Source organism: Hyaena hyaena, unplaced genomic scaffold, assembly GCF_003009895.1.
Source record: "Hyaena hyaena isolate Hyena2069 unplaced genomic scaffold, ASM300989v1 scaffold_16, whole genome shotgun sequence".
Lineage (NCBI taxonomy): Eukaryota > Metazoa > Chordata > Mammalia > Carnivora > Hyaenidae > Hyaena > Hyaena hyaena.
The window spans coordinates 4,030,685-4,056,168 of record NW_024080650.1 but is presented as its reverse complement, the minus strand read 5'-3'; positions in this window follow the sequence as shown (position 1 = coordinate 4,056,168).

Sequence of the window (25,484 nt, the reverse complement as noted above, 5' to 3'; positions counted from 1 at the left end):
ATAGCAAATGATTCAGATGAAGTTTGGGTTTTTCTATTTCATAGTGAGAAATTATTATTTTTTGGCATCAATACTCTTATGTATAAGTGACACAATTTTTTTAGTTTACCATTTAGTACAATTTATGTGCATGAAAATGCTCAAAACCTGCATAGGAGCACATGTACCCCAATGTTCATAGCAGCACTCTCCACAATAGCTAAAACATGGAAAGAGCCTAAGTGTCCATCAACAGATGAATGGATCAAGAAGATGTGGTTTATCTATACCATGGAATACTACATGGCAATGAGAAACAATGAAATCTGGCCATGTGTAGCAACATGGATGGACTTGAGGGTGTTATGCTGAGTGAAATAAGTCAGGCAGAGAAGGACAAATATCATATGTTTGCACGTATAGGAGGATTAGGAGGAACTTGACGGAGGACCAAGGGGGAGAAGAAGGGCGGAAATGGTGGGGGAAAGGGAGAGAGGCAAACCATGAGAGACTCTTGAATGCTGCAAAAACTGAGGACTGATGGATGTGGGGGGGAGGGGGGATGGGCACGGAGGAGGACACTTGTGGGGATGAGCACTGAGTGTTATGTGGAAACTAATTTGACAATAAACTATTTGTAAAAAAAATAAAATAAAATAAAATAAAATAAAATTCAGTCAACTGAAAAAAAAAAAAAGAAAATGCTCAAAACCTAAGTGGATAGTTCTATGATCTTTGACAAATGTACACAAGCATGTAACCATCTTACAGATAAAGATATAGAATATTATTATCACTCTGGATAATCCTCTTGTGCACCTTTCTAGTTATTTGACCAAATCCAATATAACCACTATGCTGACTTCTATCACCAAGGGGAAATTTTGTTTTTACTTGGATTTTTGTATAAATGGGTTCATATAATATATACTCCTTTGTGTCTGGGTTATTTTACTCAATATAATTTTTGAGGTTTAATCATATTTGTGTCTGCCAACAGATAATGTTTTTATTGTTGTGTGGCAATTATGCTAAGTGAAATAAACCAATCTCAGAATATTGTTATGATTTCACTTATATGAGGTACTTAAAAACATTCAACCTCATAGAAGTAAAGAATAGAATAGTGGTTACCAGGGGCCGGGGTAGAGGAAAATGGAGAGTGTTTAATCAGTATACAGTTTCTGTTACACAAGGTGAATAAGTTGTAGAGATCTGCAATACAGCATACTGCCTATAGTCAACAATGTTGTATTGTGCACTTAAAAATTTGAGGAGGGTAGACCTCATGTTAATAGTTCTCACAATAAGGCCACTTGGGTGGCTCAGTCGGTTAAGTGCCTGACTACTGATTTTGGCTCAGGTCATAATCTCAATGTTCCTGAGTTCCAGTCCCACCCACGTTGGGCTCTGCACTGCCAGTGGATCATAAGTCGAGCCTTGCGTCTCAAAACCCTGTGCTTTCAGTGCAGAGCCTGCTTGGGATTCTCTCTGCCCTCTCCACTTGCTTACATGCTATCTCTCTAAACAAACTTAAAAAAATAAATAAAACAAAACCCAGAAAAATACCCAAAGGAATAAAAGAAAAATTTGGAGATGATGGATGTGTCTGTTACCTTGACTTCGAGTGATGGTTTCATGGATATATCTATATATGTCCATATTCACCAAACTATATACACTAAATATGTCAAGTATTTTTATACCAATCATAACTCAAGGCTATTAAAACATTCTATTTTGATTTTCAATTTACTTATGATTGGTATAATATTTGATGTCGGCTTCAGATAGCAGAAGATATCATTTTATATTACATGTAAGTGGCTATTGAATAATAAAGAAGACTTTTACAACTGCTCTTTACAGAACTAGTAGAGTAATACTTGAAGCAAGCCCACCCTGTGCAAGAAATATATACTATGTCTAGGGACAAATATGTTTATCAGTTAATATTACCTTTCCACTCCCCTAATGCTGTTAGGCCTGCTCCCTACCTGCCAAAAGCATTTAATTTAGTACCCATATCAACAGTTTTCTATTCTCCCCAACATTTGCCATTAAAATTTCACCTCTTCAGGAGAGCCCGGATGGCTCAGTCGGTTAAGCGTCTGACTTCGGCTCAGGTCATGAACTCATGGTTCATGGGTTTAAGTCCCATATCAGGCTCTGTGCTGACAGCTAGCTCAGAGCCTGGAGCCTGTTTTGGATTCTGTGTCTCCCTCTCTCTCTGCCCCTCCCCTGTTCACACTCTCTCTGTCTCAGAAATAAATAAAATATTAATAAATAAATAAATTAATTAATTAAATTTTACCTGTTCTATATTGCATACCTTCTACCATTTGCATAGAGTTAGGCAATTTAATACATTCATTCATGATGTAGTAATAACAATAATTTATTACTCTTTCCAGTTAGGATACTAAGATTTTGTTAAGAGTCCTATGAAGATAGGGGCGCCTGGGTGGCTTAGTCGGTTAAGCGTCCGACTTTCGCTTAGGTCATGATCTTGCGGTTCGTAGGTTCGGGCCCCGCGTCGGGCTCTGTGCTGACTGCCAGCTCAGAGCCTGGAGCCTGTTTCAGTCTGTGACTCCCTCTCTCTCTGACCCTCCCCTGCTCACGCCGTCTCTCTCTCTCTCCTAGAAATAAATAAAACATTAAAAAAAAAAGAGTCCTATGAAGATAATGATTAATCCAGCAAAGTCTCTTTTTATTTATTTATTTATGTATTTATTTATTTATTTATTTTACTTACTTACATTAAAATGCTTTATTTATTTTATTTATTTATTTACTTACTTACTTATTTTAAAATGCTTATTTATTTTGAGAGAGAGACCAAGTGTGAGCAGGGGAGAGGAAGAGAGAAAGGGAGAGAGAATCCCAAGCTGGCTTTGCACTGTAAGTGCAGAGCCAGATGTGGGGACTCAAGATCATGACATGAGTCAAAATCAAGAATCAGATGTTTAACCAGCTGAGCCACTCAGGTACCCCAGCAAAGTCTCTTTAATAGTGGGTTTTTGGAATTATAGCTGTTGATAAGTAATGGGATATATGTAGTGAGGTGGTATTTTCAGTGCCTCCAAGCAGTTCTATACAGGCTCAATCCGTGTGGAAGCTATTCCTCACCAACAAAACAATCTTGATATAGCCGCCAGTGCCTTTTATTACTTTCAATCTCATGAATGTTTTGCTAACACCTAAGTAGGTAAGTGAGAGCCAAAAGAACTGGACTGGTAAGCCAGGAAATAGTAGAGACCGTTTTAATATTTCAATGTCTATAACATTATCCTACTTATAATGCCAACTTATACTACCTCATTTTTTTCCTGACCCTGTCTGCATAAGTGCTGAGTAATTTCTAAAGGGGGATACTATTAATTAGATACAGTATCTCCTGCTGACTGTATTTTCAGGCAATATCTGTTAAAAGATTTGGATAAGTAGGATAAACAAATTATTACATGGACCATTCCAGAACAAATAATACTTATGAAATTTAGTCAATTTATTTTTTGAATTTACTATATTAAATAAGGCCCATGTTGTGTAACAATATTGAAGCGGTCTTAAAGGAGAGTTTTGCCAAGACTGGCTAGCTGCTAACCAAACCCATTTCCTCTTCTTCCTGAGCACACATTTAAACTACATTTCCTGCCTCCTTCACAGTTAACTATGATCATGTGAGGACTAGCCAATAGAATGTGAGTAAAGGTAATCTGTGCTATTTCCAGGTCTGAGCAATACAAATATGTCACCTTAGGAAGGCAAAGGACAGGATGGAAGGAGTCCGCGTCATTGTGTTATTACTATGAGAAAAAAAAAATGAGTAAAATCTTTGGAAAAACAATACGAACAATTCACAAAAACAAAACAATCAAAAACAAAATAAAACAAAACCCTGGTAAATGAAGTGTGCGAGACACATCTACAAACAATTAAAAAAGAAATATCAAACTCTAGAAACATTTTGATTGTTTTCACAGGTGTCTTTAGGTGTCTCATTTGATTTAAATTATACAGTTTAGAAATCATAGCCAAAGCAGGATGGGTTACACTAACGCAAGAAAGGTCTAGAATGACTCCAATCATTCAACAACATGCTTAAGTCCTTGACCCTATGTAAAAAGATCAATAAAGGAAAGCACATATCTATATTTTAAGTTAAAATAAAATGTAAATTTATAGACATACTCTTTTATCAATTTTCATCTTGAACTATCTTTTTGTTGTGATTGCAATTATCCAATCAATTACTGGTTCTAATTGTATAAAATGATAAAGTTTTTACTGACGTTGCAATATTTGGAAAGTACTCTGCAGTGTTAAGATAAAATATAGACTGGTAGGGGGAAAGGACTAGTGGGTTATGGACATTAAAATAAATTGATCACAGAAACTCTTTCTAAAACCTCAACATTAAATCAGAGAACTGGAGTCTGGGCAGAAGGGTAGCCCAGACACACAGAACAGCCTGAACAAAGGGCAAAAAACTCACTTTTGTGAAGACATAAAGGTAGGTCAAATTGTGGTGACTTAAGAGAGAAGTGAGCAGAGGCCAGAGGCCAGCTAGGCCAGAGCATAGACCAGTTGCCATGGTGGGAAACTTCAATTTTATTGTAAGTGCACTGAGAAGCCATAGTGGACTTTTAAGCAATGGGACAGTATATGTTATCTCTCAGGTTAAAAAGGAACACTTTGGATAGTCTCTAGAGAATATATTACAGAAGACAGCAGTCAAATGAAAATTTTGTTAGAGGATTTTGAGGCAGTCTAGAAATTTAAAAGTGGTGATGTAAAATTGTGGGTGTATCCTAGGTAAATCTGGACATTAAATTAATATGTTGGGGACTAAATGCGAGAGTGAAAAAGAAGGGATGGTCAAGGCAACTGGATATTTTTGTTTGTTTGCTTTTTGCTTTCTTTTACTTTGTTATGTTTTAGCAATACTTTAGTAAAGCCATTTCCTCAGAAGTGAATGACTAGAGAAAGAACTAAGGAATTTAGTTTTTTTTTAATTTGCTAAGAACACTTAACATGCAATCTACCCACCTATCGTGCATTAAAGTATCATTAATTACATGCACAATGTTGTGCAGCAGATCTCTAAGATTTATTCATCTTGTGTAACTATATTACACCTGCTAACAACAATTCCCAATTCCTCCCTCTGTGCCTTATTAATCATGAGTCTACCCTCTGCTTCTATGAATTAGACTATTTCAGATTCCTCATATAAATGGAATCATGCAGTAATTGTCCTTCTGTGACTGGTTTACTTTATTTAGCATAATGTATTCAACACTCATACATATTGTATATGGAGGGACTTCTTTCCTTTTTAAGGCTGAACCATATTCCATTGTATTTATATACCACTATTTTAAAAGTATTTACTTATTTTGAGGGAGCTTGAGAGAGCACACAAGTGGGGGAGGGGAAGAGAGAGAGGGAGACAGAGAATCTCAAGCAGGTTTCACACTGCCAGAGCAGAGCCCGACATGGAGCTCGATCACACAAAGTGTGAGATCATGACCTGAGCTGAAATGAAGAGTTGGACACTTAACCAATTGAGCCACCCAGGTGCCCCTGATATACCACATTTTGAATAGACATTTGTCCAAAGAAGACATAGAAATGACCAACAGGTAAATGAAAACTACTCAACAACACTAATCATCAGGAAAATGCAAATCAAGGCCACAATGAGATACTACCTCACACCTGTTAGGATGGCAATTATTTTTTTTTATTTTTTAATATTTTTTTTATTTATTTCTAGGAGAGAGAGAGAGAGACAGGGTGAGCAGGGGAGGGTCAGAGAGAGAAGGAGATACAGACTCTGAAATAGGCTCCAGGCTCTGAGCTAGCAGTCAGCACAGAGCCCGACGCAGGGCTCGAACCCATGAACCGCGAGATCATGACCTAAGCGAAAGTCGGACGCTTAACCGACTAAGCCACCCAGGAGCCCCAGGATGGCAATTATAAGAAGAAAAAAAGCAATAATAAGCACTGATAAGGATGTGGAGAAAATGAAACGCTGTACACTGCCAATGGGAATATAAAATCATGGAGACACTATGAAAATCAGCATGGAGCTTCCACAAAAAAATTAAAAACAGAATTACTGAATAATCCTTCAATTCTGCTTCTGGGTTGTTTTTTTTTTTTCTAATTTGCTAAGAACACTTAACGTGCAATATGAAACTAAACTAAGGAGTGTGAGGCATCAAGTACATTGCTCATTTTTGGGGTTTTCTTTAAAGGTCAGAGGTGGTTTTGCAGAGGACAGATCAGCTTCTTTAATAGTTGAAATCTGCCATGTGCATACGGTAGGTAACATGGCACCAAAAAAACTGAAATCAGAATCTTGAGGAAATATTTGTACACTCATGTTCATCACAGCATTATTCACAAGGTGATTATAAACACAGTTCAACATGTAAGTATAGATCCATGAACATAATGATGACATTTAAACCTCAAAAGGGTTTTATAATGCAGAAAAAATAGAATCTTTTCCAGAAGTAAGTTTGATGTTATTAATATAGACACAGTATAAATAGTGTGTCTTATAATTGTATGTTTCTGGTATTAACATAATGAAACTAAACCCTGAATTTGTGGTAGTTTATTCCATGCTTATGAAGTCAATACCCCCCACTTATGAAGATTTATTATATGTAAGATATTATTTTATAACAAAGCTATTTTTTGTTCTTGAGACTATCTTTAATGGAGGAGAAAATATGATTTAAAATTTTGAAAAACTCTGATTATAAGAAAACATGAAAAAAATTGATCACATTTTTTAGTTAAAACTATCTTATTGTTTTTGTTAGTTTTTTTTCTTGTTTTAATGGGATTTGTCTTATCCCAGATACAGAAATAAAAGGGAAGAACACAGTTAAAAAGTATTTATTGAATAATATGTGCTAGTTACTATGTTTATATGAAATTCCCTGCTCTCACAAAAGAATCATTCTAAGTTTTTATGTAATTTAAAATAATTGATTTTATATATGATTTAATAACTTATTTAGTGGGGAAAAAGTAAGTTGAAGACACTGATAATATACATTGAACCACCTCCGGAGACACATCAGGTTAGATAACAGAGGTGCAGGTGCACACACTACTGCCCTTTATTCAGTTAAAGAAAAATACTGACGTAAGACATGAAAAATATTACCATTTTAGAATAAAAGAGTAATCTGTCCCCAATTATCTTGTACAGTCTCCTCAAGAGATGAGAAGTATGTTTCTTCATGTCCATCTAATGTTAAATTAATTGAAAGTAACGCTGTTGCCAGTCTGAACCAAAAGGGGTAGGAAATTCCATCTTAAAGAAAACTCACATGTTATGCATCTGGTTAACTTCCAAATATTTTTCAGATAGATTAGAGAATGAGATAGGAATAGACATCTTATTTTGACCTGAAAAGGTCTTGCTGTTTAAACAGCATCTGAATTCCTTACCCCCCAGATATCTAATATTGATCAGATGGTCTGTGTCCAACAAATGTGTTGTGCATAGACAGTGGTTTCTGGAGAATATTCTGGGGACTGTAGGGAACACTGCCCTCACAAATTCAATCCAGGAATCAAACACAAGGCAGGTGCTAGGTGCTATAAAAGATGAGGCCTCATGTTCATGACCTTTAGAATCCATCATTTCTGGTGCTAAAAGAAATGTTGGATATTATTTTATTCAAATCACATATTTAAAATATGAAGTACTCTAGCCCAAACACTGTAAAATACTATCAAAAGAAAGAAAGAACAGGAGAGAGAAAGAGAAAGGAGAAAGAAAAGGAAATGAGACATTACTTATTAAATCAATTTTGTTGTTAAAAATAAAATATATGTTTGTTTTCCAGAGCCCTAATCTATGTCCCAGGTCATAATCTATGTCACAGCTCATAAGTAGCTGTGAGGCATCAAGTACATTGCTCATTTTCTGGAGTTTTCTCACAAGGTCAGAGGTGGTTTTGCAGAGGACAGATCAGCTGCTTTAACAGTTGAAATCTGCCATGTGCATATGGTGTAATGTGACTAAGGCACCTAGAACATGTGACAGGACACAGATGATTTGGGGAATAGTAGATAACATGGCACCACAGAAACACATATCCTCAGTTCAGCAGAATATGAGGGCAGACAAGTCTTGAAATCTGATCCAAAAAGGCCATGAATACCAGTGTAAGTAGTTATGTAAGTAATGTAAGTAGTTCCTGAAGAAGTGTGAAAATGACCAAATTTGCATGTTAGAAACAGGACATCAGTAGAACATCCTGAAACCTTAGAGAACAATTAGTAGATTTTTCAATAAATTCAGTTAGAGTGGATAAAACTTGGATAAAGCAGAAAAGTTTTGACTGAGATAAAGGTAATATACTTCTGGGAGGTATTTAGTTGGTAGATTCAATCAATTTAATTATTATTTGATGAATAAAAGAATGTTTAGCTGCTGATTCAAATCTTTTTTCTCTGGTACCCAGCTAGACCGCATTTCCCAGCCTCTGTTATATTTAAGTTGGAACATACCCTTGAGTTCTTATATATGGCATATGATAGAAGTGATGCATGCTATATCTAGAGGAGAGGGCTCTGGTATGCCTTCCTCCTTTTGCTGATTGAGACCTTAAGGGATGGAAGAATACTAACATACAAAAACCTTGGTCCATGAAATCAATGATGAGAAGAGAGTCACTGTTGATGACAAATACCTTCATTGACTATTAGATAAACAAGAAATAAATTTCTAGTATTTCTGGCCTGGGAGACACAGGGAATTTCATAAGAAAGTAAGGTAGGGTTGAGTTGGAGGATTAAGTAAATGAAATAAATCATTTAAGTCATTTTATTTAATTAATTACTTAAGTTGAATTATTTAATAATTATTTAAGTTGAATTATTAAGGTTTTTTTTGGTGGTGAAAAAGACACATCTTGCTGAGAACAATGCAATGACTTCCCCTTTCATTTACAATAATAGCCAAAGTATTGATAACAGCTTATGTGGACTTGCAGTATGTAGGCACTATTGCCTCTCTGACTTCTCATCTCCTCATTTACACTGCTCTGAGGAGCACCATTCTCCTTCCTGTCTTAGAATTCATAGGCTTACACCTGCCATAAAACCTTTCCATAACTCTACTACACTGTTGGTGGGAATGTAAACTGGTGCAGCCCCTCTGGAAAACAGTGTGGAGATTCCTCAAAAAATTAACAATAGCACTCCCCTATGACCCAGCAATAGCACTGCTAGGAATTTACCCAAGGGATACAGGAGTGCTGATGCATAGGGGCACATGGACCCCAATGTTCATAGCAGCACTCTCAACAATACCTAAAACATGGAAAGAGCCGAAGTGTCCATCAACAGACGAATGGATCAAGAAGATGTGGTTTATCTATACCATGGAATACTACATGGCAATGAGAAACAATGAAATCTGGCCATGTGTAGCAACATGGATGGACCTTGAGGGTGTTATGCTGAGTGAAATAAGTCAGACAGAGAAGGATAGATACCATATGTTTGCACACATAAGAGGATTAGGAGGAACTTAACAGAGGACCATGGAGGAGAAGAAGGGGAAAAATAGTGGAGGAGAGGGAGGAGGGCAAACCATGAGAGACTCTTGAATGCTGAGAACAAACTGAGGGCAGATGGGGGTGGGGGTAAGGGGTGGGGGGTGATGGGCATGAAGGAGGGCACTGTGGGGATGCTTACTGGGTGTTATATGGAAACCAACTTGACAATAAACTATTTAAAAAAAAAAAAAAAAAAACCTTTGCATAGTATTTCCTCTAAATTGAATGCTTCTCCTCCTGATGTGGCAGACCTAACTCCTACCTCTCCTTCAACATTTTGCTGGAATAAACCTTCTAAACAAAGCCTACCCTAAGTAAGTTTACTTCAAGCTATAAGTCCCACAGTTTTCCTTGGCACTCCCCATTACCTTACCCTAGGGTGTACACTTATCACCACAGCATAATATTTATTTTGTGAATTAGGTTCTCTCTCTCTCTCTCTCTGTCTCTCTGTCTCTCTGTCTCTCTGTCTCTCTGTCTCTCTGTCTCTCTCTCTCTCTCTCTCTCACACACACACACACACACACACACACACACACAATGTAACTTTTTTGAGGGCAAAGATCTCTGTTTATTTATAAACTGAAGCATCTCAAGCATTTAATTCCAGCACAGAGTACAACTCAATTACTTTCTTAAAATAAATGAATGATGAGGGGAAAATGGTGGGGGGGAGGGAGAGAGGCAAACCATGAGAGACTCTTGAATGATGAGAACAAACTGAGGACTGATGGATGTGTGGGGGGCGGGAGGGAGATGGGCATGGAGGAGGGCACTTGTGGGGATGAGCACTGGGTGTTATATGGAAACCAACTTGGCAATAAACTACTTGTAAAAAAATAAATAAATAAATGAGGAAATGAATGAGTTTGGGGCATATAGTGGAGGGCATTCAGAAGACATTTGAAAATATGGATCAGAGAATACTGATCTAAGCCAGTGAGCTAGTAATCCATCTATAATTCTGGGACATTGAGAATGGATGAGGTCACCTAATGGGACTATGAAGATTGAAGCTAGTAAGATGAGGGACACAAAGAGAACTTTAGATATTACAATATATGAGACTATATGAAGGAAAAGGAACCACACATGCAAACAGAAAATGAATCAAAACAGCAAAAGGAAAACACGGAGATACATGATATGGTAGATATGAAGTTAAGATTAAGAGTTTCAACAGTCAGAGACACAACAAAATGAGGGCTTAGTGTTACCCTGAAGATGTGGGTCTCAAAGGTAAATTTTCCACCTAACACAGGCAGAGATTATTCAGGCTGCTAGAAAGTTTACAATCAGAATTTATGGGACATAATCACTTGAAAACAAAAGAAAAAAGAAAGGAAAGAAGGAAAAGAAAGAATGTAAAGACAACATCACCAAAGCCTAAATAGGTCTTTTTATTTAAAAAAAAAAAAAAAGTTTTTGTTTGCTCCCCTTCTTCATATAATACATTCATAAGAATATATACATATAAAGTTAAACATATACAGATATGTTTCAAGGTCAATATTTAAATGTATATAACCTGAACATAAGATTAAAATTGCCTAAGCACTCATAACTCATTATTAGATTTATTAGATTTCTTATACTGCATTACATGTTCATAGGGTTATTCATAAATAAGAAGGTACATTCAACACATAGTCCTAACTCTCCTATGTTCTATATTCATGGACATAATTATATTATCTATACTTCCCTAGACAAACTGGGGATATGAAACATGATCACAATTTTTGATACTGTGGCTAAATATCCTCCACTAAAGACTCCATTTTAAACATGATCATTTTCATTTTAATTTGTGCTTTAGAGTGAAAATTTCTGTCAATCTACTATTGGACTATATCAATTATGTTTAGTAGCATAACAGTTACTTTTAGTACAGAGCCTGCTTGGGATTCCCTCTCTTTCCCTTTCTCTGTGCCCCTTCAGTGCACACACTCTCTTTATCTCAAAGTAAATAAATAAACATTTTTTAAGATGCCATACTCAAAACATTAAGAAATTTAAGACAATTAAGAGCAAAATCACAAAGTTAGCTGAAAAGGTCACTTGCAAAAATGAGAAATTCTTACTATGACTACAGCTTATGAGCCAATCATCTGGAAATTTTAGTAACCATGAAGCCTTACAAAGGCAGTAGTAACAATCATTAATGCCAATTCTAGTTAAATTTTAACCATGGGAATTTGATGTATGTGCTCCAAGATGGACCCATCTTACAGAGTTCTGTTATAGTCAGGCCAGATTCAGAATATTCTCTGCTATGAAAGTTAGCTCTCTTTGGGAAGGAAAGTCAAACTAGAATGAATCTAGATGAAGCAGAGAACCTATACCATAAAAATTACGATTCCAGAGAGAATCATTCTAATTCTGGTAAATCAAAACCTTTGGAGAAGAATGCTATCAACCAGAATTGTTTTTCAGGATTGGACAAAGGCAAACAGTTCATGAGTGAACAATGAGTTCTTAATTCAAATATCTCCACATACCTTCCAACAAAATACTATACAGATACAGAACAAAAATGAAAACAATAAAACTAACACAGTTGTATAACTAGAAGATGGAGAATATTTTAAAACTTCAATTATCATGCATGTAGGTGGACATCTGATTTCTAGCTTAGACATATAAAGAGTGAAGAAAAAGAAGCTCCCATCCTTAAGAAATAAGAAAGCTGGACAGATATCTACTTAATAATTTTCATGAACCCATCAGTAAACAAGGTCTCAGAACAGACGGTGATCCTAGAAAGATCCTAGAACAGATGGTGAAACCTAGAGAAAAAGGTACCTGTAGTGAAAAATGGCACCCAAGAATTTGCTTACTTAGAGTAGAAGCCACTGGAAGCCATCTAAACTGATAAAAACATTAAACTAGAGACTTTGATGAATGAATTTTTGGAAGCTAAGAGTGTTCTAGTGCAAAAAATGTGGAACCCCTGGGGATCACAATCATAGGGGTGGTGCCACAATATTGCAAGCTTTTCCTGAGGAACCCCACCAGGCTCTCAGAGGGAAAAATCAGAGAGAATATGGAGAAAGCTCTCCCATAGTGCTTTCTGGAGGAAAGAAAACAACCATTGCTGAAACCTCCCAGACCCATCTCCCTGATGGAACAAAAGATTCAATCTTCAGAGGTATATATTGCCAGACTGAAACACTGCAGCTGAAAGAAGAAAATTCCTTCTATCCTCAGCTGCCTAAAAAAGAAACACTTAATCTATAGGGTGGAATGCATCTGATGTATAGACTGAAAACATTGGAGGATGTCTGAGAGACGGAAATAGGGGGAGAAAGAGAAAGCTCCATTCTTGGATGAGGGTCAGAATTGCTTATAAAGGCCATACGCCAAGAAACAGACCTACTGCAGACACCAAACATTCACATTTAATCAGACATTAAGACTGGTTTCCTTCCCTACATCCCACACTATCAAAACTCCAATAACAGTAGCAATGTATTTCAACTGAGAGAGAGGCATAAGACAGACTCTGAGTAAGAGCACAAAGAGCCAAGAAGAAAGACAAAATCAAGTAAACCAGAGGAATTCGAAGTCTGTGGTACACATAGCAACAACAGCCCTCAACACTGGGAACCATAGAAATGACAAATTTGAAACACAACCCAACTCTGGATAGATTAATATAAATAGATTTACCTCATTATCTACTGCTGTATACAATATATCCAGCTTCCATCCAAAAATTACAAGCTATGTCAAAAATAAATGCAATAAATGCAAAGTCTGAAGAGACCTCAGAACCAGACTTAGATATGTTAAAGGTCAATGAAAAGATAGTAAACATGCAAAATCAGGTTATTTCAGCAGAGGTATAGAAACTATAAAAAATGATCAAATGGAAATGATAGAAACATAAAACATTATAACAGAAAGGAAGACCTTCGATGAACTCATTAGTAGATGCAACAGAACTGAGAAAACAATCAGTGAATTCGAAGGAAAGGCAATAAAAATTGCATAAGCTGAGAGACACCTGGGTGGCTCAGGTTGTTAAATATCCGACTTTTAATTTTTGGTTCAGGTCATATCTCACAGTTCATGAGATGGAGCCTCACACCTGGCTCTGTGCTGACAGTGTGGAGCCCACTTGGGATTCTCTCTCTCCCTCTCTTTCTGCCCCTCCTCTGCTAGCTCACTTGCTCTCTCACTCTCTCTCTCTTTCTCAAAGTAAATTTTAAAAAATTGAAAACATTACACAAGATGAGACATAGGGACAAACTGTGGAGGAAAAAAAAAGAACAGAGCATGCAGGAGGTATGGGATTATATCAAATGTAATAATATGGGTAACTAGAATACCAGAAGAAGAGAAAACAAAGCAGGTGAAATATTTGAAGAAATATTGCAGAAAAATTTCCCAAACAAGTGACAGAAAACTAGAAATTCAAGTATAATAAATACCCCAAACACAAAACCTGGGGTATCATATTCAAACTAAAGAAAACCAAAGAAAAAGAGAAATTAAAGTCAGAGAAGGGAAAAAGATTATTTACCTACAGAGGCACAAGAAGAAAAATTATAGCAGATTTCTGGTCAGAAACCATGCAAATAAAAAATAGTAGAGTAAGAACTTTAAAGTGTTGAAAGAGACGTGAAAGCCCTATCAAGCCAGAATTCTCTATTTGGCAAAAGCAGCCTATAAAGAGTTTATTAGCAAATAATATCTGAAAGAATTAATTGTCAGTAGGCCTCTCCTTTGACAAACATTAAAGCAAGCTCTTTAGGTAGAAGGGATATGATGGGGGCCAGGAGCTTAGATCTACATGAAGAAATGAGTGTTGGAAATAGAATAAATGAAATTAAATACAACTTTATTTATCTTATTTTTAACCTCCCTAAAAAAGACTTGTCTATTTAAAGTGATAACTGTAAAAATGGATAGAGCATTCATATTTATAATGTGTGTGGAAGTGAAATACATGACACATTGACACAAATATGGGAGGGGGATATTGGGAATGTACTGTTATAAAGTACTATTACTACATGTAAAGTGATATCATATTATTCAAAAATAAACTCAAATAATTTTAAAAAGTATATTTTAAATTCTAGCACAAACACTAAAAAGGTTTTTTAAGTATAAATAATAACTGTATAGAAAAGATAAAATTGAATGAAAAATACTTAAAATCAGAAAAGATGCAATAAGCAGAAACAAGACATAGAAGAAATATTACAGATAGATAACAGATAGCCACATGACAAATTTTAATGCAAATATACTAATAATCACTTTTAATGCCTGTGGTTTAAATGTACCTGTTAAATAACAGAGATTGTCATATTAAAAAAGAAACAAAAACAATAGTAAAAAACAAGACTCATCTGTATTCTGTCTACCAAAAACATACTTTCTAAAATCAATTATGTGCAAACACTAACCAGAAGGTTGAAACAGCTATGTTAACTGCAATCAAGGCAGAACAAAGAAGATTGTCAGGTATAAAGAAGGACATTAGATAATAATAGAAGGACTAATTCTCCAAGAATACATAACAATTTTATATATGCATGCACCGAACAAAAGAGCTTGAGGCAAAAACTGATGGATCTGAAAGGATAAACAGACAAATCTACCATGATAGTGAGAGAACTGAATAGTCACCTACCTATTAAAAAATTAAATTTGTAGTTTTAAATATGCTAAAACAAAACAAAATTCTCCAAGTCCAGACAGTTTCACCGATGTGTTCTACCAAGCATTTGAGGAAGAAATAATACCAACCTATATATTCTCTTCCAGAAAATGAAAGAAGAGGGAATGTTTTGAAATCATTCAATGAGGTCAGCATTATTCTAATACCAAAATCAGACAGAGCATTACAAGAAAAGAACACCATATGCCATTATCTTTCATGAACATAGACACAAAAATTCTTAACAAATATTAATAAATAGAATCCAGCAATATATAAAAAGCATGATACATCAAATTCAAATGGAATTCATCCTAGGAATGCAAGGCTGATTCCACATTCAAAATTCAATCACTGCAATTCATTTTATTATTAGACTAAATAAGAAATACATATGACCATATTAGTATATGCAGAAAAAGCTTCCAACAAAGTCCAAAATACATTCATTTTTTTAAAAAATATTTTTTATTTATTTCTAGGAGAGAGAGAGACAGTGTGAGCAGGGGAGGGTCAGAGAGAGAGAGGAAGATACAGACTCTGAAATAGGCTCCAGGCTCTGAGAGGGCAGTCAGCACAGAGCCCGACGCGGGGCTCGAACCCACAAACCTCGAGATCATGACCTAAGCGAAAGTCGGACACGTAACCGACTAAGCCACCCAGGCGCCCCTAAAATACATTCATTTGTGACACAATCTCATATATAAACACCTACAACTCTCTGTGAGCAAACTTCTTTAACTCAATATTGGATTTAAAAAAATCTACAGATAGCATGATATTTAATGGTGGAAGACTAAATGTTTTCTCCTCAGCTCTACAATAAATCAGAGATGTCCTCTCTCACCATTCCTATTCAATATCATACTGGAAGTTTTAGCTAGTGTGGTAAAGCAAGAAAAATAAAAGTAGTACATTGGGAAGGAAAAAATAAATTTATTTTTACTTAGAGATAATATAATTGTCTACATCAAAAATCACAAAGGATTCACAAAATATTCCTAGAATAAATGAGTTTTACATGGTCTCAGAATATAAGGTCAACCTACAAAAGTCTATTGTATTATTATACATTGCATGATAAATTGAAATCTGAAACATAATAACAATAATAATAATAATAATAACACAATTTACAATAGCACCCCAAATAAGTTACTTAGGTATAAATCTAAATAGGTACAATATCTGTGTTTAAAAAACCCTACAAAACACTAGTGAAGGAAATCAAAGAAAACCTATAAAATAAAGAGCTATACTTGCTCATGGGTTCTAAGACTTAATATTATCACGATGTCTCTCCCATTTGATCTACAGATTCGATAATACAATCTCAATCAAAATTCCAGTAAACCTTTTTGTAAATATCAACAAGTTGACTTTAACATTCATATTAAAAGCCAAAGAAAATTGAATAACCAAGACAATTCCGAACAAGATGATGAAGCACAGAGTAACATATAGTGAGGAACCAAAACATCTAAGACCAGCTCAGTTGACTTTTAATACATATCAGGGGATATGTGCAAATAGGGCTTTGCCAAAAAAGGAAAAATGGTGAAAAACAGATATACCAATTCATCAATGGCAGATTTGTACTCTTAACAAATGTTAAAGTCCTTTAGGCAGAAGGAAAATAAGACCAGATGTAAATATGAATTTACCCAAAGGAATAAAGAGCACTCTAAGTAGTAACTATATGGAAAAACATATATTTTCTTATTATTTACATCTCTTTAAAGATACTGACTGTTTAAACAAAAATAATATCTATTTTGGGGGTATAACATATGTATAGGTAAAATATGTGATAATAGCATAAAGCATGGGAGGGGATAAATAGAAAATTTATAAGATTTTTATACTATAAAGTAGCATAAAATATTTTGAAGGTAAAGATGTATTACTGTAAACTCTAACGCAACCAGTAAAATTTAAAACAAAAAAAGTTATAGCTAATGGGGCAGCAAAGGATATTCTAAAAAAGAATGCATACTGTGTGATTCCATTTATCTAAAATACTAGGAAAAGCTGACTAATGCAGAGAGACAGAAAACAGATTAGGGGATGCTTTGCAGGGTGTCTGGAAAAGAGCTGGAAGAAAGGAATTACAAATGGACATGAGGAAACTTTTAGGGTTGACATGTATGTTCACTCCTGATTGTGAAGTCGTTTCTTGGATGTATAAGAAAAAAAAATTAGAAACCAAGCCCTGGAGGGGTTTAGAAAATCAAAGTATGTGTTTTTAACCATAAGTGTTTGTAATAAATCTCTCTTGTTGTTGGTACCAAATAGCTCTCTTTGCAACTCTTCAGTGTGATACCTGCACTTCCTCTTGCTGAATAACAATCCATTTTGATGAACACCTGAGTAACAGTTCAGGAGTCCTTTTGCAGGCTAAGTAGAACAAAGCTGGATTCCCAGACAATATTCTAACAAGGCTTTTAAGATTCTAAATACAGTCTGTTTACCTTGTAACTCACTCAGATGAGAATTAATGTTTTGGCCACAAGTACCTGAAGTTTGCTTGAGGCCAAAGCTCTGCCAGCCTGTGTCTGGATGAAGCATTTGAGGTCTGATGTATATAGGTAATAATGAATTATCGACTAGATTTCTCTTGAAAATATACAAAGAACCAAATCAGAAAATATGAAGACAAATATACATGTTTCACAGAGCTAGAGGAAAGAAAACAAAGCAACTAACTCAGTTCAACAACAAACAAAAGGTGATTGGCTTTTCCAGAGGCTGTACAAGATGCTATTGGGAAGAACTATGTTTCACTAGGTAGAAGCAGAGTTCCAAACCTTTCTCTTCTGAGTGATGTGGATGTAAAACATGGGTAGTATGTGGGTACACATTCAAAGGGAAGGAGAAGGCAGGAGTGCTGAACTCCTGAGATTTAAGAATGATACAAGAAGAATCAAATGGGTCCATAATTTTACAGCTGTAAAAGAAAAACAATACTTCCCTCCCCAAAGAAAGACATTCTGATGTGTCCCAGGATGATTCATTGTAAGCCTTTTTGCTGATGCCAGTATGTTGATATATAATAACTTAGATTTGCAGCAAGTCACTTAATCTTTCTGAGTCACTCTCTTTATCTGTAAAATAAACTATTGCCTTAGATCAAGAATTTCAGTGACAACAGGGGTGCCTGGGTGGCTTAGTCGTTTAAGTGTCCGACTTTCGCTTAGGTCATGATCTCGCGGTTCGTGGGTTCGAGCCCCGCGTCTGGCTCTGTGCTGACTGCCAGCTCAGAGCCTGGAGCCTGTTTCAGTCTGTGACTCCCTCACTCTCTGACCCTCCCCTGCTCATGCTGTCTCTCTCTCCTAGAAATAAATAAAACATAAAAAATTTTAAAAAAATTAAAAAAAATAAAAAAAAGATTTAAAAGAAAAAAAGAATTTCAGTGACAACAATGGGCAGACATAGATGTGCATAGTGTGAATAAAGCTGTCCAGACGACTGTGGAAATCACTGGACAAGCTGATTATTTTATGTATATTTTATCAATAATCTACTATAGATCTATTTTTCATCAACATTGTGATCATTCACGCTTTAGTGAAATATAATAGCTTTCTTGATATTATAACAACACAGGTATTAGTATCTCCTTATTCCAATTCACATCCGAATGAATTCCTCAATCATGGTTTCCTTTATTCCATACACTTCTTTAAAACCAATTTTGAGGCGCCTGGGTGGCTCAGTCAGTTAAACGTCTACCTTTGGACTCAGTCATGATCTCGTAGTTCATGGGTTCGAGCCCCGCGTCGAGCTCAGAGGTCAAGCTGACAGCTCAGAGCCTGGAGCCTGCTTCGGATTCTGTGTCTCCCTCTCTCTCTGACCCTCCCCCCACTCACAGTCTATGTCTCTCTCTCTTAAAAATAAACAAACATTAAAAACAATTAAAAAAAATAAAACCAATTTAATTAACTCCTATTTAGTTTTTATTCAACCAAGACTAAACCTCTCTCCTGGCTTACCCAATTCTGGTTGCCAAATTTACAACCTGTATCTGGACTTTCTAACCGTTCTTTGTTTTAGATGATCACCTATTTATTGACCATCCAGGAGGGCCATTCTCTTTTCATAATGGCAAATCTCCTCCAAGAGGAAGCAATTAGTTTCCAAAAAATGCATTTAAAATCCCAATGAAACAAATTTCATTAGTAGAAAAAGATTTGCCTATAATTTAAAAACCAGCCTATCCTATCTCAAATAACCATCTCTTTACCTTACACACAGACAAAAGCAGATATTCTGCAGACTCCACAACTGCTCAAAGACAATGAATAAGAAGGAAGTTGGGAAATCAAGGTATAGAGGCATAAAGCCATCAGATAAGTCCCAAAGCTCCATCTGTGTGAGTACTTCAACATTTTCCATAAGAGTCGGGATGTGAGCCAGAAGTAATAGTTATCTATATGACATATATAGGATCCAACATATTCACATATAGGGAGAATAAACATAAATACAAATATATATAATAAACCTCTCACTTCTACTATATGCCTCTTGAGATTAGAAATCATGATATTCCAAATAACTGAAGAGTCATTAACTGATACAGATGTATGATAAACAAAGGTCTAGACAATGCTTCCCTGGAATATACAATACCTGAACAATAGATTCCTATGCAACTGTCATTAATTTGAATACGTTTTTACTTGTATAAGTCTTGTAAATACTTGAGAAAGTTCAAAATATCTGTTGGCTTGTAAACTCCATATGGCCTCACACTTATTTTCTGCCCACTCTCTCTGGGTCACAGGTCCTGAACAGGCAAATCAGATCCTCACATGACAGTGCAACAAAAAAAGGAAATACCACTAACTTCGTGTTGTCTTTGCTATATTATGTATATTTTTCTCCCTGTACTAGGGCTAGCGTAGAGCACCTTTGATCCAGATCAGTTTCACAAAATGATTATAAGGAAACTTAAATATCACACAGCCTAACATGGTTATTTCATAGAGAATAATTGAGAAATAGAAGGTTCAGATTATATAAAAGAAGTCATGATTTAAAGTTTTTAAAAGACAGGTATCTTCCATTCAACCTTCCAAATGTGACTTAATGCTGTAGATTTCAGAGAATGAAAGCTCAAAGCTCATGTGAATGTGAGTAGAGAAACATGTACAACTGAAATAGCTGTGAGATATGATTCTTCTACATCTCTCCAGATTGGTCAATGATTCTTTTCCATCATAACTTTTAGAATCGAAGAAAAATCATGGAAAACATCAAGTGTACTTAAAGCAACAATGGACAAAAATGTGAATTAGGTAGTCTCAAGCTAATTCAGGGCACATTTTGTTATATTTAGAGCTCTTATAAACCCTCCATTTTTCCATATTTCCAAAATACCCATTTCCAAAATTCACATTTTATATAATTCAGCACAGATCTATAGATAGCTAGATATACATTTCAATTTGTGAATTGCTATGTAAAAGATTGCTCAAGCTATGACACTCTGAAAAGACATTGTTATGTTTTGTTCATTCTTCTTTTTTCTTTTATAAATTTTTAAATGTTTATTTATTTATTTTGAGAAGGGCGGGGGAAGAGAGAGAGCAGGGGAAGAGCAGAGAGAAGGAGGGAGAGAGAGAATCCCAAGCAGACTCTATGCTCAACACAGAGCTTAATGCAGGGTTTGATCTCATGACCATGAGATCATGACCTGAGCCAAAATCAAGTCGGATGCTTGACCAACTGAGCCATCCAGGCATCCCTCTTTCTCTCTTTTTAAAATGAACAAGCAGTTGAATTTTGATTATGAGTAGAATAAAAATGAGGTTATGCAAGGCCTTTTACAGAGTGAGCTCATTTTTATAGACTTATGGCAATAGTTGCGAATATAGATACCCTAAGAAAGGTGTGGGCATTACAGTGATATAGTTACATGTAGTTTCTTTTCAGTGATGGTTGACACAAAGAAGCTCCATAATTGCTAGACAATGAAGATAGCAATGTATTCCTCCTGGGATTGATATCTGAAATTCCACCTTTAGATGGAAGATACCTATGTCCATCAAAAGAGCAGGATTCTTGTTTGGCTTTAGCAAATGGTACCTTCTAATGGTGTGAAAACCTCATTCAGCCTTGTCTTTCCATATTCATGTCACTCTAGATATAACCTGGCAATTAACACCTGTAGCATTCAAAGCTGTAGAAAGCTTCACTAGTTTTCTTTTTTTAAATTATTATTTCTATCCTGAAACCACACCTGGAAGTCATGGATTTTACCATCATTACAAGAAAGGGCACCAAGAAATGATGTTTAATTCATGACTGAGGAGATGCAGGTACCCTAAGCAGACAGTGTGTGTTTGTTAAATAACACTGTGAAACCCAGACATTTTCCTGTTTCAGCCTGTTTGGAAATTTTCAAAATGATTTTTCCAGGCTTTGCCCATCCATTACCTTTAATAATGACTTTATTGGGATACCAATTATTTTCTTTGGGCCAGAGAAGAAGTGTTAAGCCATATTTCTCCTGCAATTTAAGAAATCTTTTTATGGATTACAAGTATGTTATTCTATATATAAGTTAAAATCCAAAAAGCTGAAGTGGAGAGTTAAGAGGGCTGTTTTTATGACAAGCTGAGAAGCTCTTCTCCATTTGTTTCCTACAAAGAAGGAGTCAAACAGAATGGGGGAATCTGCAATGTTGATTTCAGTGTTGGGATTTCAATGTTCCATTTTGCAATGCCCACATAAATACAGCAAGAAATGCTTTGGAGCAGACAGACAAGTATCTAAGACATGATGTGTGCTTGACACTCTGTCCTTTAGCCTTCAAATTCCAGTTTGATCATATAACAATAAGTTCAAAAATCCCTATTCATTTCAGTCATTTATGCCAGTCAATACTTGAAGCCTCCTCCTTGCTGGACCCACTAACTTAGACTATATTTAATATATTTAAAATTGAAACAGGACAGGATTCTCAACATTTAGGTAAAAGTGGCTGCAGGAAAACTTTTGAATAGTTAAGAGTTGATGTCTGCTTGATAGTATGACTCTGGGGACATGGAAAACCTTGTGCCAACCCAGAAATGCCTTCTTATCTATTCACTGATGGCTACCATTCTGCTAGAGGTTAGATCAGCAATTTATTTCATGTGTGTGTATGCTGAATTCAGAGGAAATACCCATGGAATGATTTATTTTGAAGAATGCTTGCATTGGGGTAAAAAGGATTGAACATCTTTCCTTTGTAAAGAAATTGTTTTGAGAAGAAAGAAGAAAGATTAGGTAAGGATGGCAGAATATATGAGTGGAGAAATGAGAGAGGGGAAAATAGAAGACAAAGGGATAAAGGATGGGAAAGACCAGAGAGAAGGGAGACAGGAAAGAAACAAGAGAGGGGATGGGTAAGCCAGTGACAGAAGAGAGGAAAAAGGGAGGAGAAAGGAAAAGTGATGAAGGGGAAGAGGAAGCAAATGGGACATTTCCATAAAGAATAAAAATGCTCAGCACATGCCACTCACAGATAGTTAATGAAAAGCTTTAATTTAAATAAGCAGGAAGACATGTTTGTGAGGGGTGGAAGGTCTACTTTCTAGGGGTTAAGATGCTAATGAAGAACTTCACTAACAAGATGTTTCCAAAAGCTGCCCTCTTATTACTTCTTCCAGGCGGGGGTTCAGAGAGATTGTATTTGATGTTGTATTAGTTTACTAGGGCTGCCATGACAAAGTATCACAAACTGGGTGGCTGGAATTCTAAGTTCAAGGTGCCAGCAGAGTTGTCACCATCAAGGTCATGAGGGAAGGATCTGTTACAGGCCTCTTTTCTGGCTTCAGGTGACTACCCCCTTGATGTCTCTTCACCATGGTTGTTCCAAACCACATGTGCATCCTGTGCCTCTTCTTATAAAGACACCAGTCAAACTGAATTTTAGGGTCCATCATAACAGCCTCATATTTACTTCATCACCTCTTTAAAGACTTTATCTCCAAATACCGTTATAGTCTGAGGTAATGAGGGATTGGAATTTTTAACATATGAACTTGGGGAAGACACAATTAATTCAGCCCATTAACAGAGGTAGAGGGAGTACCAGTATCATCTGGAGAGAACATCTGACTATACTTGCTCAGTCCCAATTTTTCTTTGATTGGAACTCAGATAGTGACTCTGCAGATCTTGAGAATCACATATTATTTATCCCTCAACCTAAAATATCTTCAAAGAGAGCACAATGGGATGGCAAGTGCACTGACCACAAAGGGGTTGATTTTAGTCCTGGATACACAGCCTATCATCTGCATAAGCTTATATTATTTGACTTCTCAGTCTGAGCCTTGGTTTCTACTTGGGCAAAATAAGCCTATTAATTACCTTCTACAAAACAGTGTTGGTCTAGGCTAAGTCTTAAACTAGAGAACATCCTTGATAAAATCTGAAAATGCCTTGAAAAGACTTTGTATACAGTCAGGCTTTGAACAAATGGAAGGGATTATTATAATCACCACTGTGTATTTGATTTTAAATAGTTGCCCACTTAAAATACATGGAGATTTAAATAGAGCCAACTTTAAATCAGTGTCCTTTGAGTGGTGATTCAAAATAGACTAAATTCTCTGTGCACATGGCTTTTCCCATAAGGCATGATTATTAATTTTTAGTTCACTATTCAATAGCACATGCCTTTAGATTAACTTCTGTCAGTCACACATCTCATTAGGGCCATATAACTTATGATTATCAGCTTTCAGTTTGACAATTTTTTTCCTTTTTTGGGGAGCCATATAGAAGCTTGAAGCAGGAACAATTTGTCCCCAGCTTCCTTTTCTTGTATTTTTGGTGCCTCTAAACTGTAAATACCCAAAGCTATCACAGGCCATCAGAAAATGACCTTATGATAATGGGACTTACAGGAAGTTTTTCCTCTTATAAATGGAGGCATTTGGGGGCACCTGGGTGGCTCCGTCAGTTAAGCATCAGACTCTTGCAATTGGCTCATGTCATGATTTCACGGTTCTTGCTATCAAGACCCAAATGGGGCTCTGTGTTGACCCGGTGGAGCCTGCTTGGGATTCTCTCTCTCTCCTCTCTCTCTCTCTTTCTCAAAATAAATAAATAAGCTTAAAAGAAAAAGAAATGGAAGCATTTTGCCAAAGCCTGCTCCTTCGGAGAATAACCATGGTGACTAAATCAAGAATGCTGGAATAGTAGAATTTCAGGCACCATGGTGGGACGATAGAGGAGATAAAACAGTAGGACTTTCTAGAAGCCTAAGAATGATCCCTATGAGGCTGACACCACTCTCTTCAACAAGGGCCCTGAAAATATTATCAAAACTTTTAAAGCCTTTGTAGTTAACATATTGCTTTAGAAGTGAAAAATAGTGTTAATTACTATTCTTTGTTTAAAACATACACTTAGATGGGGCGCCTGGGTGGCTTAGTCGGTTAAGCGTCCGACTTTCGCTTGGGTCATGATCTCGCGGTTCGTGGGTTCGAGCCCCGCATCGGGCCCTGTGCTGACTGCCAGCTCAGAGCCTGGAGCCTGTTTCAGTCTGTGACTCCCTCTCTCTCTGACCCTCCCCTGCTCACGCTGTCTCTCTTTCTCTCCTAGAAATAAATAAAACATTAAAAAAAAAAATTTTAAAACATACACTTAGAGAAAAGCACTGAATACATACCAAAGACCTCCAAGACCAGAGTTTCCATTTGTTAATGTACTGAGGAAATGAAATAAGCTTTCCATGAGATAATGACATTTGTTAGTTGAGTCGCTTGTCCAATAAGATTAGCAATGATAATTTTATTAACACTAATGTGTCAGAATAGACTGAAATGTGAATAATGAGCCAATTGTTTAGAAATAGTAAATAACATGTATAATAATAATGACATATATTACCTATTATATACAAATATATCTTCTGGATATTTTCCTTTTTTGACATTTTCCTATATTAATGTTAATTCTATATGTAACATTTTAATATATTTTGTATATACCTTGCATATAGGTACATTTTATTTATTTATGTATTTATTTATTTATTTATTTTTGAGAGAGAGGGAACTAGTGGGGGAAAGGGGCAGAGAGAGAGTGAATCTTAAGTAGGTGCCAGAGTAAGGGTGAAGATGTGGGGCTTGATCCCACAAGTCTGGGATCATGACGTGAACTGAAATCAAGAGATGGATGCTCAACCAACTAAGCCACCCAGGTACCCCAATATAGGTACTTTTTAAATG